Below are 14108 nucleotides of genomic sequence, written 5' to 3'. Positions count from 1 at the left end.
TAATCATTCCAATTAGTTTGGTTTCACCACATTCTGAACTAAAGTATAGTATTAGGATTTCTAATACTGATCTAACTCAATCCTGGATAAGATTTAATGTAAGACAAAAAACTTCAGCTTGTGTCATGTGAAATGGCTGCTAGTTAGCGGTGGTGCCAATAGTGTTTCAATCGGTGACGTCACTCGCTCTGAGACCTGAAGTAGTTGTTCCCCTTGCTCTGCAAGAGCCCCTCTTTTGTGGGAGTGATGGGTAAACAAAACTTTACAGGGTGACGTGACTGTTGTTGATGTTCAATGCCGAGGTAGGGGCGAGAGGACGGAAGCAAGCGGTTCCACTTGCCAGAATTCGAACCTAGAATCTTCTGATCAAATCAAATCAAATCAAATTTTATTTGTCACATACACATGGTTAGCAGATGTTAATGCGAGTGTAGCGAAATGCTTGTGCTTCTAGTTCCGACAATGCAGTAATAAAAAGCAAGTAATCTAACTAACAATTCCAAAAAAACTACTGTCTTATACACAGTGTAGGGGATAAAGAATATGTACATAAGGATATATGAATGAGTGATGGTACAGAGCAGCATAGGCAAGATACAGTAGATGATATCCTTCCAGTATATACATATGAGATAAGTATGTAAACCAAGTGGCATAGTTAAAGTGGTACATGTATTACATAAGGATGCAGTCGATGATATAGAGTACAGTATCAACATATGCATATGAGATGAACAATGTAGGGTAAGTAACATTATATAAGGTAGCATTGTTTAAAGTGGCTAGTGATATATTTACATCATTTCCCATCAATTCCCATGATTAAAGCTGGACTGACATGAAGTGGCTGGAGTAGAGTCAGTGTCATTGACAGTGTGTTGGCAGTAGCCACTCAATGTTAGTGGTGGCTGTTTAACAGTCTGATGGCCTTGAGATAGAAGCTCCGTAGTCAGACGACTTATGCGCCACAAGCCCGCAGCTGGCAAAAAGACGCCAAAATTGCTATTTTGTAATTGGTCAATTCATGGTAAATTATTGGTAGTGAAACTGTATAATCTGTTTCGAATTTGCAAAACATAAGGTATGTTAACATTCTGAACATCTTGGTGACTAACGTTAGCTAGGCTAGGGCAGGGTTAGATAAAAAGGAAGAGTTAGCTAACATGCTAAGTAACGTTAGTTGCAAAGTAGCTAAAAAGTAGTAATTAGTTGAAAAGTTGCTAATTAGTTCAAATTGTGAGTTATTAGATTTGAACTCACAGACTTTGAGATTGAAAATGCAGAGCTATATGGAAACCTCCACATTGTTACAAAATTTGGGAGACACAAAGCAAAGAGCTCCATTTGGCCTCTGCGTGCCTACTGAGATTCCGGAAATAGCATCACACCATTCATATGGCGCCTCCGACCAAATTTTCAGATCAAGCATAAATTGGCTCTTAACACTACTGTCTGTGATGATAACCGGGCACCCCATAACAAATCACGTCCTCCTACTGAAATATAGACAATGTTCTTAACGTTTTATCTCACTCAGTACAGCAGCCCGGCCCCGATTTGTGTGGTTGGCAAACTGTGTTATGAATAGCCTGCGTGATGATAGTGGAATAAAGTACACTTTAGCTAGCTTACGCTACTTTGCTTCACATATGCCTCTATTACTGATAACAATGCATTGTTTCCGCAGAGCCTTGTTATTTGGATGAACTGAATAGACAACCCATCATGTGAGAATCTCGTTTTGTGATTTGGATGGGTGGCGCAAAAACAAAATGAACGAGCTTGCCAGGAGTCGAACCTAGAATCTTCTGATCCGTAGTCAGACGCGTTATCCATTGCGCCACAAGCCCTCTCCTGCTCTAAATTGTCAAAATAGCAACTTTTTTATTGGGCAGTTCCTGGTAAATTATTTGTAATGAAACTGAATGTGATTGGTTAGCATAAAGCTAGCAGCTTGGTCAATCTAGCGTCAGCAATAGACATACAGCGTTTACTGAGATGCGGTCTGTGCAGAAGGCAGGGCACTCATACTGCGTGGAGCAGTATGAGAGATACGGATACAAAAGATACTGACTGTTACTTTTTATTTTGACCCCCTTTGTTCATGGACACATTATTCAATTTCTGTTAGTCACATGTCTGAGGAACTTGTTCAGTTTATGTCTCAGTTGTTGAATCTTGTTATGTTCATACAAATATTTACACATGTTAAGTTTGATGAAAATAAACGCAGTTGACAGTGAGAGGACTTAGAAACCTAGGCCTAAAATGGCTGCCGGCCACAGTTGCAACAACCACTGTTTTGGTAAAAAGCTGAGGGGTGGGGCAGGAGAAATGTAACAACACTCTCAAATTCATAGACAGAAGATGGCCATCCTTGATATCAAAATTATTGTTGTTATTATGTTTTGAAGCTACACAGTGTACATGTACTTACATTTACAGTGTAAGACCAACATTGGAGTAATGACAGCTAAGCTCATGGGGCATTTAGTTATATGTATATTATATTTAGGGGGGGATACATGCAAATCAAATTGTATTTGTCACATTCGACGAATACAACTGGTGTAAACTTTACCGTGAAATGCCCTCAACAATGCAGTTTGAAAATAAAATAGTAACACAAGAGTAATAAAATACAATACACAAGAATATAACTATATATATGTTAGAATGAATACATACAGAGTCAACAATAGGTCTCCTGGACAAAATGCTCGACGTGTAGCTATCTCAGAAAAACGAATAAAAAAATGCACCTAAGAAAATCTTTGATGTCCCCGAATATTAACAGCAGGGTGAGGACCAATCATATAGCCGTCCGCCTCCGGAGAAATTACGCACAAGCCAGGAATAAACCAATAATAAAAAGGCAATGGTGGGCGTATGGTATAGAAGCGGGCTTGTGGCGCAATGGATAACGCGTCTGACTACGGATCAGAAGATTCTAGGTTCGACTCCTGGCAAGCTCGTTCATTTTCTTTTTGTTTCACAAAACTAGATTCTCACATGATGGGATGACAATGCATCCAAATAAAAAGGTTCTGCTGAAAATAGCCATTGTTATCACCAGAGAGGAATATGTGAAGCTAAATAACATTAGCTAAGTTAGATCTTTGTTATCATCACGCAGGCTATTCATATCACAGTTGCCGACCTCAAATCGGTGCCCGGGCTGAAAAACATTGTCGATATTTCAGTTGAAGAGGGGTGATGTATTATGGGGGTGCCTGGTTGGCAACACAGACAGTAACGTTAACGTTAAGAGCCAATTTATGCTTGATTTGAACATGTGGGCGGAAGCGCCATATGGATGGTGTGACGCAATAACGTAGGCATGCCGAGGCCAAATTGAGTTCCGTAATAGCATACTTTGCGCCTCCCAAACGTTGTAACAATGTGGAGGGCTCCATATAGCTCTATATTTATATGATTGGTTAACGGGAGGTGGCACTGCAGGTCCTGTATAAACGCAACAGCTCTGCTCCATGAAGCACAAGAAGTATGAATGCCCTGACTTCTGCAGAGGACCAGGCAAAAAACGAAAGGAGGGTGTTTGGTCACGTAATCAAAATGTATACATTCAAATACCATAATGACAACTGTAGCTAATTAGCAACTTTTCAACTAATTACAATTGTTTAGCTACTTTGCAACTACTTAGCATGTTAGCTAATCCTAACCGTAACCCTTTAAACCTAACTCCTAAATTTAACTCTATCATGAACCCTAAACCCTAGCTTAGCTAATGTTTGCCAGCTAGCTAACATTAGCCACTTTGCCAGAATTTGTAACATATCATATATTTTGCAAATTCAAAACATATTGTACGAATTGGGTATTGGACATCCACAAATTAATACATACGATACGAAATGTAACCTATCATATTAAATGGGGCGTCTTCGGATTCAGGTACAGAATAATACGAAATGCTCTGAAACCAGGTTGCAAATCGAGCTCTGTCTTGTACCACACAGCTTCCCAAATGTTGTAACAATGCTGAGGGCTCCATAAAGCTCCGCAATGAGATGATTCGTGGACGGTAGGTGGGGGTGGTACGTCCTGTATATACACAAACTCCTGCTCCAGGGTACAGGCATCGGTGTAATGCACATTCCTTCGACGATAAACGCAAATCCAACCATCACCCCTGGTGAGACAAAACCGCGACTCGTCGGTGAAAATAACTTTTTGCCAGTCCTGTCTGGTCCAGCGACGGTGGGTCTGTGCCCATAGGCAACGTTGTTGCCGGTGATGTCTGGTGAGGACCTGCCTTACACCAGGCCTACAAGCCCTCAGTCCATTCTCTCCTAGCCTATTGCGGACAGTCTGAGCACTGATGGAGGGATTGTGCATTCCTGGTGTAACTCGGGTAGTTGTTGTTCAAATCCTGTACCTGTCCCGCAGATGTGATGTTCGGATGTACCGATCCTGTGCAGGTGTTGTTACACGTGGTCTGCCACTGTGAGGACAATCAGCTGTCCATCCTGTCTCCCTGTAGCACTGTCTTAGGTGTCTCACAGTACGGACATTGCAATTTATTGCCCTGGCCACACCTGCAGTCCTCATGCCTCCTTGTAGCATGCCTAAGACACGTTCACACAGATGAGTAGGGACCCTGTGTCCCGCCCTGATCTGTTTCACCTGTTCCTGTTATTGTCTCCACCCCCTCCAGGTGTTGCTTATTTTCCCCAGTGTATTTATCCTTGTGTTTCCTGTCTCTCTGTGCCATTTGGTCTTGTATGTTAGTCAAGTCAACCAGCGTGTTTTTCCCATACTCCTTTTGCTATTCTCTTTTTGATAGTCTTCCCGGTTTTGACCACTGCCTGACTCTGGACTACTTTCTGATCATGCCTGATCATCCTACCTGCCCTGACATTGATTCTGCCTGCCCTTCGGTACCTTTTGGACTCTGGTCACTGGTTTTGACCCTTTTGCCTGTCCATGACCATTCTCTTGCCTTCCCTATTGGTTAATAAATATTGTAAGACTCCAACCATCTGCCTCCTGAGTCTGCATCTGGGTCTCGCCTTGTGTCATGATACCCTGGGCATCTTTCTTTGGTGTTTTTCAGAGTCAGTAGAAAGGCCTCTTTAGTGTCCTAAGTTTTCATAACTGTGACTTTAATTGCCTACCGTCTGTAAGCTGTTAGTGTCTTAACGACCGTTCCACAGGTGCATGTTCATTAATTGTTTATGGTCCATTGAACAAGCTTGGGAAACAGTGTTTAAACCCTTTACAATGAAGAGCTGTGAAGTTATTTCGATTTTTACGAATGATCTTTGAAAGACAGTGTCTTGAAAAAGGGACGTTTCTTTTTTTGCTGAGTTTAAATTACACCAAGTACCAGATGGATAACAGTTGAATAGTTAGTAAGCAGGTAATAACGGTTTGTTACATAGAATACAACAGGTGCATCAACTAATACACAAAGACACTCTGGCTCCACTAAGTCTACTTACTTTGGGCAGTGAAGCACACACACTAAAGGAGTCCAGATGAAAGGTGTCAGGAGGTGGTAATAATTTAATGGGGAAGTCTAGAGGTGAAAGGAGCAGCACAGAGATACAGGAGCATCCACTCTCTCTGTGCAGTTGAAAGAGACTGTAGTGATGGGTCGTTCACAAACGATTCGGCTCGAAGAGGTGAACGTTGGGAGCCGGCTTGCATATCAGAAGAGCCGAATCTATTTATAAAAATATTTAAAAAATAAAGATTTGAATAATCTCAAAAATATTTTAATGAACTAGTTCAAAGAACAAAAAAAATAATAATAATATAGGCCTAAACGCTCAAGCGCACACACATTCATTCTGACTGTCTGCTCAGACTAACAGCCTCACCTGTTGTTCCTGTCAATCAGACACGCAGTGCCAACCAGTGAACCAAAGATGCGTGAGGGAGGGCCGAGCCAGAAATGTCCGGGAACTTGCAGATGCCTTGGTGGAAGAGCGGGGTAAAATCTTACAGCAAGAACTGGCAAATCTGGTGCAGTCCACGAGGAGGAGATGCACTGCAGTACTTAATGCAGCTGGTGGCCACACCAAATACTGACTGTTACTTTTGATTTTGACCCCCACTTTGTTCAGGGACACACTATTCCATTTCTGTTGGTCACATGTCTATGGAACTTGTTCAGTTTATGTCTCAGTTGTTGAGTCTTGTTATGTTCATACAAATATTTACACATGTTAAGTTTGCTGAAAATAAACACAGTTGACAGTGAGAGGACGTTTCTTTTTTTGCTGAGTTTAGATAGTATAATCTGTTGCATAAATATACTTTACCAAGTTGCATAGCATGGTCTAGTTATGAGTAGTTTTACTGTTTCATTTTTTGCTGATTTTACATTAAAAAAGTTACACTTTAAATGCACATGTGTAATAGCATCCTTCTTTTTTACATTTATTTCAATTGGTGGAATGCTGCAGTTGCAAATTGTTATTTATTTTTCTTTGATATGGTGCAATATTCTATTATGCTGTTCAGATTGTTTTCGTTTTGAATGGTTAGATTTATATGCACTTTGTTTATATACATTGAGAAGTTATACTTTAAATACAAATGTTTAATAGCATTATTTTTCATAACAAACCAATGCATTTTTAAATACATTGTGGTTAAGGTAGAGTATGATTTCATTTAATAATTTAATTAGAATTGTTTTAACACCAATCATAGTCAAACTATCGCAAACTGTTTGACTTGAAAAAATACAAAGCATATATTTTTTAAAGAGTCATTTGGGAGCCAAAAGAGCCGGCTCTTTTTGGAGTGCTGAGCTGAATGAGACGGCTCAGTGAGCCGGAATGCCCATCACTAGGAGACTGACATTAGAATCAGCCTGAACTGGTCAAAACCAGGTAACTGTCTGCAGCTGATAGGCTAAATAGGTCTGGCACTCAGAATCACAGTTGCCGGGCTACATGGCAACAAATCAGAGGTTAGGTGGCCAAGGTCAGGAAGGTGAGAGAGTTCAACAGCCAGACAGTTCAGCACTGTAATGATGAGGGGTGTCAGAGGGAAAAGGCTATGATCATTGCTATCTGGGATCCTTGGGATGTCCTTACCCCTTTGAAGTTGACATTTAAATGGTTAGGGTTGGTTATTAAGGGATATGGTTAGGGCAAGGGTAGGGGTTAAAGTTAGGGTTTAGAGTATGGCTGTCACAAGGATCCCATATAGCACTAACCATAAGGCTATATGGACACTGCTGACCTGCAAATTAGGTTTAAATTAGGTTCAGGTTAGGGTAAGGGTTTAGGATAGGAGGATATTGTGAACTAATGGCTCAAGGGGGAAATTGTCTTAGACACTGTACATTACACACTCAACACAATACATACATTACATGTTAAACTTATCATCATACACTTCTCATATAGCCACATACATAATACTTTGAATATTCCCTTATTCTGTCAGCAGCATACTAACACAGCTCAGCCATACTTATTGCTGTTTAGGTATTAGATGGATATGGGAATGAAGCAGTGCTTACACCTGTTCAGCTTACATGTGGGTACCATATAGCAGGGGTACTGAAGTACTATTTGAGAAGCTCCGGTCACACAAATGTCCTAGGTGGCAAAGGTCCGGATGGATAATGTCATTTATCAGTGTAGTAACAAAACCCCACCTCGCAACCCATGCGACCCAAAACTGTTCACACCCCTCTTGTTGGTGGAGAGAAAATGTTGCTGTTTTAAAGCTAATTTTCCGCAATTCTACACATTTTGCATGTGGCAAACATTTTTATTTGCTGTTTTAAAGCTATTTTCCCGCAATTCTATGCATTATTCCGTGTTTTATATGTGTTTTTATGATACAAGGAAGCCCGGTTTGTATTGACCCCGTTTTTGGTCCGGCTCCCATTCACAGCCCGCCCGTTGAGTATAGGTGCCCTCATGTCTGCCTGAGGGGAGCTAGTGATACTCAGACTAAATTACATGGGAGGGATCTGAAACACCTTTCTGTGCTTGTCTGGTAAAGGTCTGTTCAAATACAATCTGCAGGGAGAGATGTTGCCTCACACCGATTACCTTCATGGCAATTTGTATCAGGCAGGCAATTTAGGATTTAAGTTGGACTGATACATTGACAAACCAGACTGTGATGCCATATCTCAGGATACTAAATGACCACATCGTAGAACAGGAATATTATTTTCCAGTCAACTCCAAAACCCTGAGTCTACTTGGACCTCCCAGCTCAATTAATAGGTATGCCAGTTTTCCTGCTGCTCCGGAGTCTCCCGTAGACAGTGTAGTATGATCTAAAATAAAGACGCGCGACAACGAGGTTCTAGCTCCAGCCTGTTTATTAACCTAACCCTTGCATGTCCTACCTAGGTACGGATGCCCCCAAGGGACATCCTACTACATCTTTCCCTCTCCCATGAACAAGAACTCAACATGCATAACCACTGAAGCATAACTGAAATGCAATTTGGAAACCAGTATTATTATCTAACATGCTACTTCCCATCCTGAAACAGTATGAAAGCATTAAATCACACAGTATGAACATTAACTTAGGTACAGTCTCTTTTTGCTGGGTATGTTCCCCAGCAGTATGTTTTCTCTTCACGTAATATAGTCTTTCAGCCACTCTGGTGGCTTCACATCCCTTTTTGGGCGCGCTTGTGGCTCTGTGGATGTCCCCAAGGGACATCCTGCTACAGACAGAGTAGGGCTTGGACCAGCCTTTGGTTCTCCATCAGCAGAATCTGGTGCTTTGTGTCTACAACTATATAAGTTGACTGGATGTTCATAAACTAGGTTTTTACACATTTGTGCACCTGCAAAATACATATTGTTGTCTTGTAGGCTTACCGACTGACATGCTATCCTTTAGCATTCTCCAGACAAGCCTAAAGAGCACCTCTTCCTGGTAGCTGAGCTGTAATTACAGGTTGACAGACTGGGGTCATCTCCATGGCCCTCTGCTATGTCCTGAGACAGGAGTGAACAGGTGGATTCTGCTTGTGTGAACAAGCTTTTCAGGAGGTCTGACTTTAAATAATATTCATCACACTATCTTGAAATATCTGTAAGAATTTTTTTTTTTAATGAAAAATGCTTGTTGCAGACGGCCGTCGTGCAATCTGATGTAAGATAATGGTGCTCGCCCCACATTCCTGCATGTAGCTGAGCAGTTCTCTGAGAGTCGCAGTGTGGAAAGTGTTGCAATTCAGACACAGTGACAAAAGGACATGGATTTGTTAACCATGTCTGCTATAAGAGCAAAGTTGACCTACTTATATAGTTGTTGTGTTGTACTGTCTATAGTTTGTCTGTCTTTGTATATTCCACTTCATTTCTAGACCAGTCCTACAGTAGAGTATATGTATATGTTCACTATGTTGGGTCACGGGTCATGGTCACATGTAGGCCTATATAGACACACAGGTGACCAGTAATTAGGGATGTGTAGGTATGGAGAGCATATGTTTCCTGCTCAAGTGTTAACCCTTTGTAACTATGATATGGCTGATGGCAATTACATCTGACAGTATGGAATTCTTGCTGTTTTAATATTTGCTGCTAATAAATGGGCAAAAGACCCGACTAAAGGATCCAGGACGGGAAAGCAGATATGTTTTGCAGGTATTTATGAACATTTGCAATCAGGCCTGCGCTGGCTAGGCTACATCTGCCCTTTTCCTAATTTGATGATGATCATTAAATGTTGTATGCATATTACAACATGCATATTAAGTGTTGTATGCAAACATAAATTTGTAAAAACCATTTGTTGATCAATTGTTTTTCAACCCCATTTGTTTAATCGAAGTGTGTTTGTTATTCATTATTGACTCTTAGTGTCAAATAGCCTGACATTTGAATTGTTTTACTTTATGGATTCATACACTAGACGGCGGCAAAGGACTGGAATAGTTTTGCTCATCTCCTTCCAGGAGGAGCGACTTCACCTAAATTCCAAACGGAAAACTTTGTAGCCTTTCTATCTCTGGAGTTGATGACGTGCCCTAGCGGAACTAAGTGACTCGAGGGGGGTAAGTAAATTGTGATCGTTTTGTCTAACTTTCTAACAGGATTTCCGTCATATTTCCATCATAAACCCAACTCACTGCAGTCATTTCAGATGTACAACGAATGGCCCATAGCCTATTCAAGGAGCAAATTCTCGTTTGGACTTCCTAAAACTTTTTACGAAAATATTGTATTTTTGTCTTTATTAATAGGCATAGGCCTATTCACAGTAATAGTGAATGTATTTCTTCAAGGCCATGTGGCCTAAATCGTTAAATTGTGCCTGTAACTTACTTACCTGCTCAGGGAGGTTTGTGGTGGATTCCATCCCATCCCATCATGCACTGTGGCGGGTGGAAACTGGTGGTGCGGCTTCCTTCCCAAAATGATTCCATACGTACACTCAAAGAATAGATTATGTCCTATTTTGCACACATGACAATGGTGTATGCATGAACTAAATCAATGAATGACGTATCCAATTTTACTCTACTTATGGAAATTAATGTTGATCAGTCATATACTGTGTCTAATTTGGGGCGCGCGTAACGTTAGTGAGAACCGAGTGCAAAATATAAAGTTTCCTTAGGCTTCAACCTACTGAAAATTGTAACGACATCAATTGTAAGGTAATATTTTATTTTTGCTTTAAACTGATGAGCCATTTTTTTCTTAAGAAATCTCTCTCTCTCACACACACACACACGCACGCACATGTGGCCGGGTTACCGTGTTGTTGGCCTAATTTATCAACGTATAACAACTGACTCACACATGTTTGGAAATGGCGTGTCTCGACAATATGTCAACATATAATTGTTTATTATAAGGAGACATGTAATAATCCAAACAAATTTAAACACATTAAACATTTTATTATAATTTAATAATCATGTTAAAAATCTCAATAATTCTAGATCTCTGAAACTGTGCACTGCCATTTGTTAGAACACAACTTTAATTCTAAAGTTACATATTGAACAGTGTTGAAATGTATAGTTCACTTTCATTCATTTGTGAACCAACTGCCACAACAAAGCTACTTTAGGACTATACAAATCATTTTACGGTCTTGTCTGCACCAAACATAAAATATTGCATTTGACTTCTAAGAAAACAAGGACTCTGTGCAGTGAATCTAATTCCTAGGTTTAGTGTGTATTATATTGGCATATTAGAAAACATATCTTATAGAATATCGATTGTAGTTTGTAAACCTTTTTAGAATATGAGAATATGCATTGGGGGAGAAATATAAAATATAAACGATCTATTAAAGATTAGGATTTTTGTGTCTCGACCATAATTTTGTTGATTTACTACCATCATTTCTGATATATTACAAAGCATCTGACACAAACAATTCGCAATCCTATATTACAATGCTGAAACAAATTGAAATAGGCCTAATATTTACAAAATTATCTTAATTGCCCAATTAAACTTCTATATTGCATTTTTCGATTACAAACATTATAGAGGTTATGCCTAGAGCATATCCCATTGACATTACAGTATGATAACACGAGGAATGAAAAACATCAACTGAGCGCTAGATGTCGGTATAACCCAAGTCAGTTGGACCATTGTTCAAACCAATTCATGGATTTCTTATAGGCCCTATCCTCTCTTATCAGATTACGGTCAATCCATGGGTCAGTGATATAAAATTAAGATTAAAATAACCCACGGTCAAAGCCTATACGCACCTCAGTATTGTTCGATGTCATCGATTTACGGATTGAAAAACCTACTATTTGGGACATATTTCAACAATTTGATTTGGAGATCCAGCTGGATAATGTATGTGTGAATATAGGCTATGGATTTTTAGGCTGACCTGGGTAACATCACATCATATATTTTATTTAGATAATGCATTGTAAAATCGTTTATCTGACAATGGCTCGCACAATTGGTTAACAAGCTAGTAATACATCAGTCTGTATAGACACGAGCACTTAATCTAACCTTAACTGACCCTCTCTACATGGAGAGACCGGACTCTCAAGGAAAGCACCACTTTGTTATAACAAAACCCAGGGTTTAGAGGTCAAGAACTGACCTGCTCTCTCCGCGTTAGTGACGTGTTCTGTCACTGCCTGAGCCATCAAGCCCTCAAAGTCCCTCGTGACAATAGTCCATGACATAAGTCTATGATCGATTAATGAATATGATACACACATGGGCTAATAGACATGCATTTCATCCATTCGAAATTCCATATGTGTGTGTGTGTGTGTGTGTGTGTGTGTGTGTGTGTGTGTGTGTGTGTGTGTGTGTGTGTGTGTGTGTGTGTGTGTGTGTGTGTGTGTGTGATCTAATTGAGTAAATAGCCAAGTAAAGACAATCTGCTTCACACTAGTGTAACCATATGATTTTACCAAAAATAAAAACTACAATGCCTTCAGTAACATTTTTGTTTTTTTGCATTAGACAAAGGGCACAGTCAAGGCTGTTCAGTTATTATACCTACCTCAAGGAGCCTTTAAAAAAGAACGTACTGTACTGAAATTCCAAATACTCTACCACTTGGCAGTTGTTATGTACATATTGTTGTTTTATTCCTTTTGCTTATTTTCTTAATAACTGTAAGATGTAAATATTGTGTCGTTCGTGGAAGCTGTTGCCGTAGTGATAACCAAAAGATACCTGTGGTTATATGTTTATGCCGTATTTCCATTGTCTCGTAAATAAATGTATTTCTATTTAAAACATGATGATCAGGATCATTTTCTTACAAGGTGCTTCATCACTGAGAGATGTATAATCATGCCTTAGCTTTGTTTGGTCCACCATCCAAAATGGTACATACCTGGTACATAAATGGTACATTTAAAAAAGTACACCTTTTACAGTATCTCTGCATATTATTTTCTCTACTTCCCTGTCCGACTGGGGCCAAACGGAGAGAGGAGATCAGAGATAAATTCAAGAATTTCGTCTTCCAAGCCTGGGGAAAATTGTATACCCACAAAGATAGTCCAAATAGCTTTTTGAGTTACTTTAAAATCGATTTGTTTGTTTGTGATATTGCAAACTTAATTGAAACTTCAATCGGTTTGATAGTTTAGAGAAATTAGATCTCCATAAAGTATTTGTATTTTCTCTATTGTCATTGCCTATTGGATTAAAGTAGCCTACATACACTGCTGGACTGGATCTTTGTGGCGTAGAATATCTGCTTTCAAACATGAAACATGGAGAGTGCCAAGCACTGAAGGTAAAAAGGGGTGATTAGCGAGAAGAAAATGCTCATGCTAAAAGTGTAAACTGCAGGTCTAAATAACTCAGCTGATAAATGAAGATATAGCAAGCTGCATTGATTACGTCTCATCACATAGCACGCACTAACCCATAGCCCACCTGGACAGTTTGCCAAAACGGTGGGAGAAAAAAAATGCCATAATAAAAACTAGGACAATATAGCCAAATAAATATGATAAAGACATAGAAATTACATTAACAGACGTATTGTTAATGTATTATGAAAAGCTACACAGCATCTTTACTGGGCACATCTACCACAGAGCACATCTTAGACTGAGCACCAATAGTATCAAAGTACAGAACTACAAGGCAAAATCCAGTTTCAATAGATTCCCTCTCTCTCTCCTTCCGTGATAGGCCTATTCTAGCACCATATTTCATCCGAATTAGCTTAATTTAAATCTGCCACACCAAAACCCGAAGGTGGATTGTGCAATACTAGGCCTAGCTCAGTATGTCGTCATCCAATAACATTCATATAGAGTTAATGGGGGGAAATGCATCTAATAAACACAAATAATAGTGTTGTAATAACATTGTCATAATGATTGCTTCTATAAGGTGTTTTTAAGGGCTAAATGGTTTGGGTAAGAGGTGTTTAGCAATTTCTGTTACCTAATTTTGCATAAAGCACACACACACGCACGCACGCACGCACACACACACACACACACACACACACACACACACACACACACACACACACACACAGAGGTATAAACCTGCGTAAAAGTCACCAAACGTACTTAAAGCCCGCCCATGCAAACAAATTGTAGCCTACCCGTTGCCCTAAGTTTGGGGTAATCTTTCGATATTTTTCTTATATAGTGTAATAAC

The 14108-nt window shown here is 39.7% G+C and overlaps 2 non-coding genes across 2 annotated transcripts; one reads left to right on the top strand and one right to left on the bottom strand.

Moving 5' to 3' along the window:
• Nucleotides 1–1777: 1777 nt before the first annotated feature.
• On the bottom strand, nt 1778–1850 carry trnar-acg. The gene has a single exon. It is a non-coding gene; the product is annotated as a tRNA-Arg (tRNA).
• Nucleotides 1851–2902: 1052 nt separating this feature from the next.
• trnar-acg lies at nt 2903–2975 on the top strand. The gene has a single exon. It is a non-coding gene; the product is annotated as a tRNA-Arg (tRNA).
• Nucleotides 2976–14108: the final 11133 nt, after the last annotated feature.

This window comes from Oncorhynchus tshawytscha, unplaced genomic scaffold, assembly GCF_018296145.1.
Source record: "Oncorhynchus tshawytscha isolate Ot180627B unplaced genomic scaffold, Otsh_v2.0 Un_scaffold_4_pilon_pilon, whole genome shotgun sequence".
Classification (NCBI taxonomy): Eukaryota; Metazoa; Chordata; class Actinopteri; order Salmoniformes; family Salmonidae; genus Oncorhynchus; species Oncorhynchus tshawytscha.
Note: the sequence above shows the minus strand (reverse complement) of the source record. Positions and strands in the feature narration are given on the sequence as shown.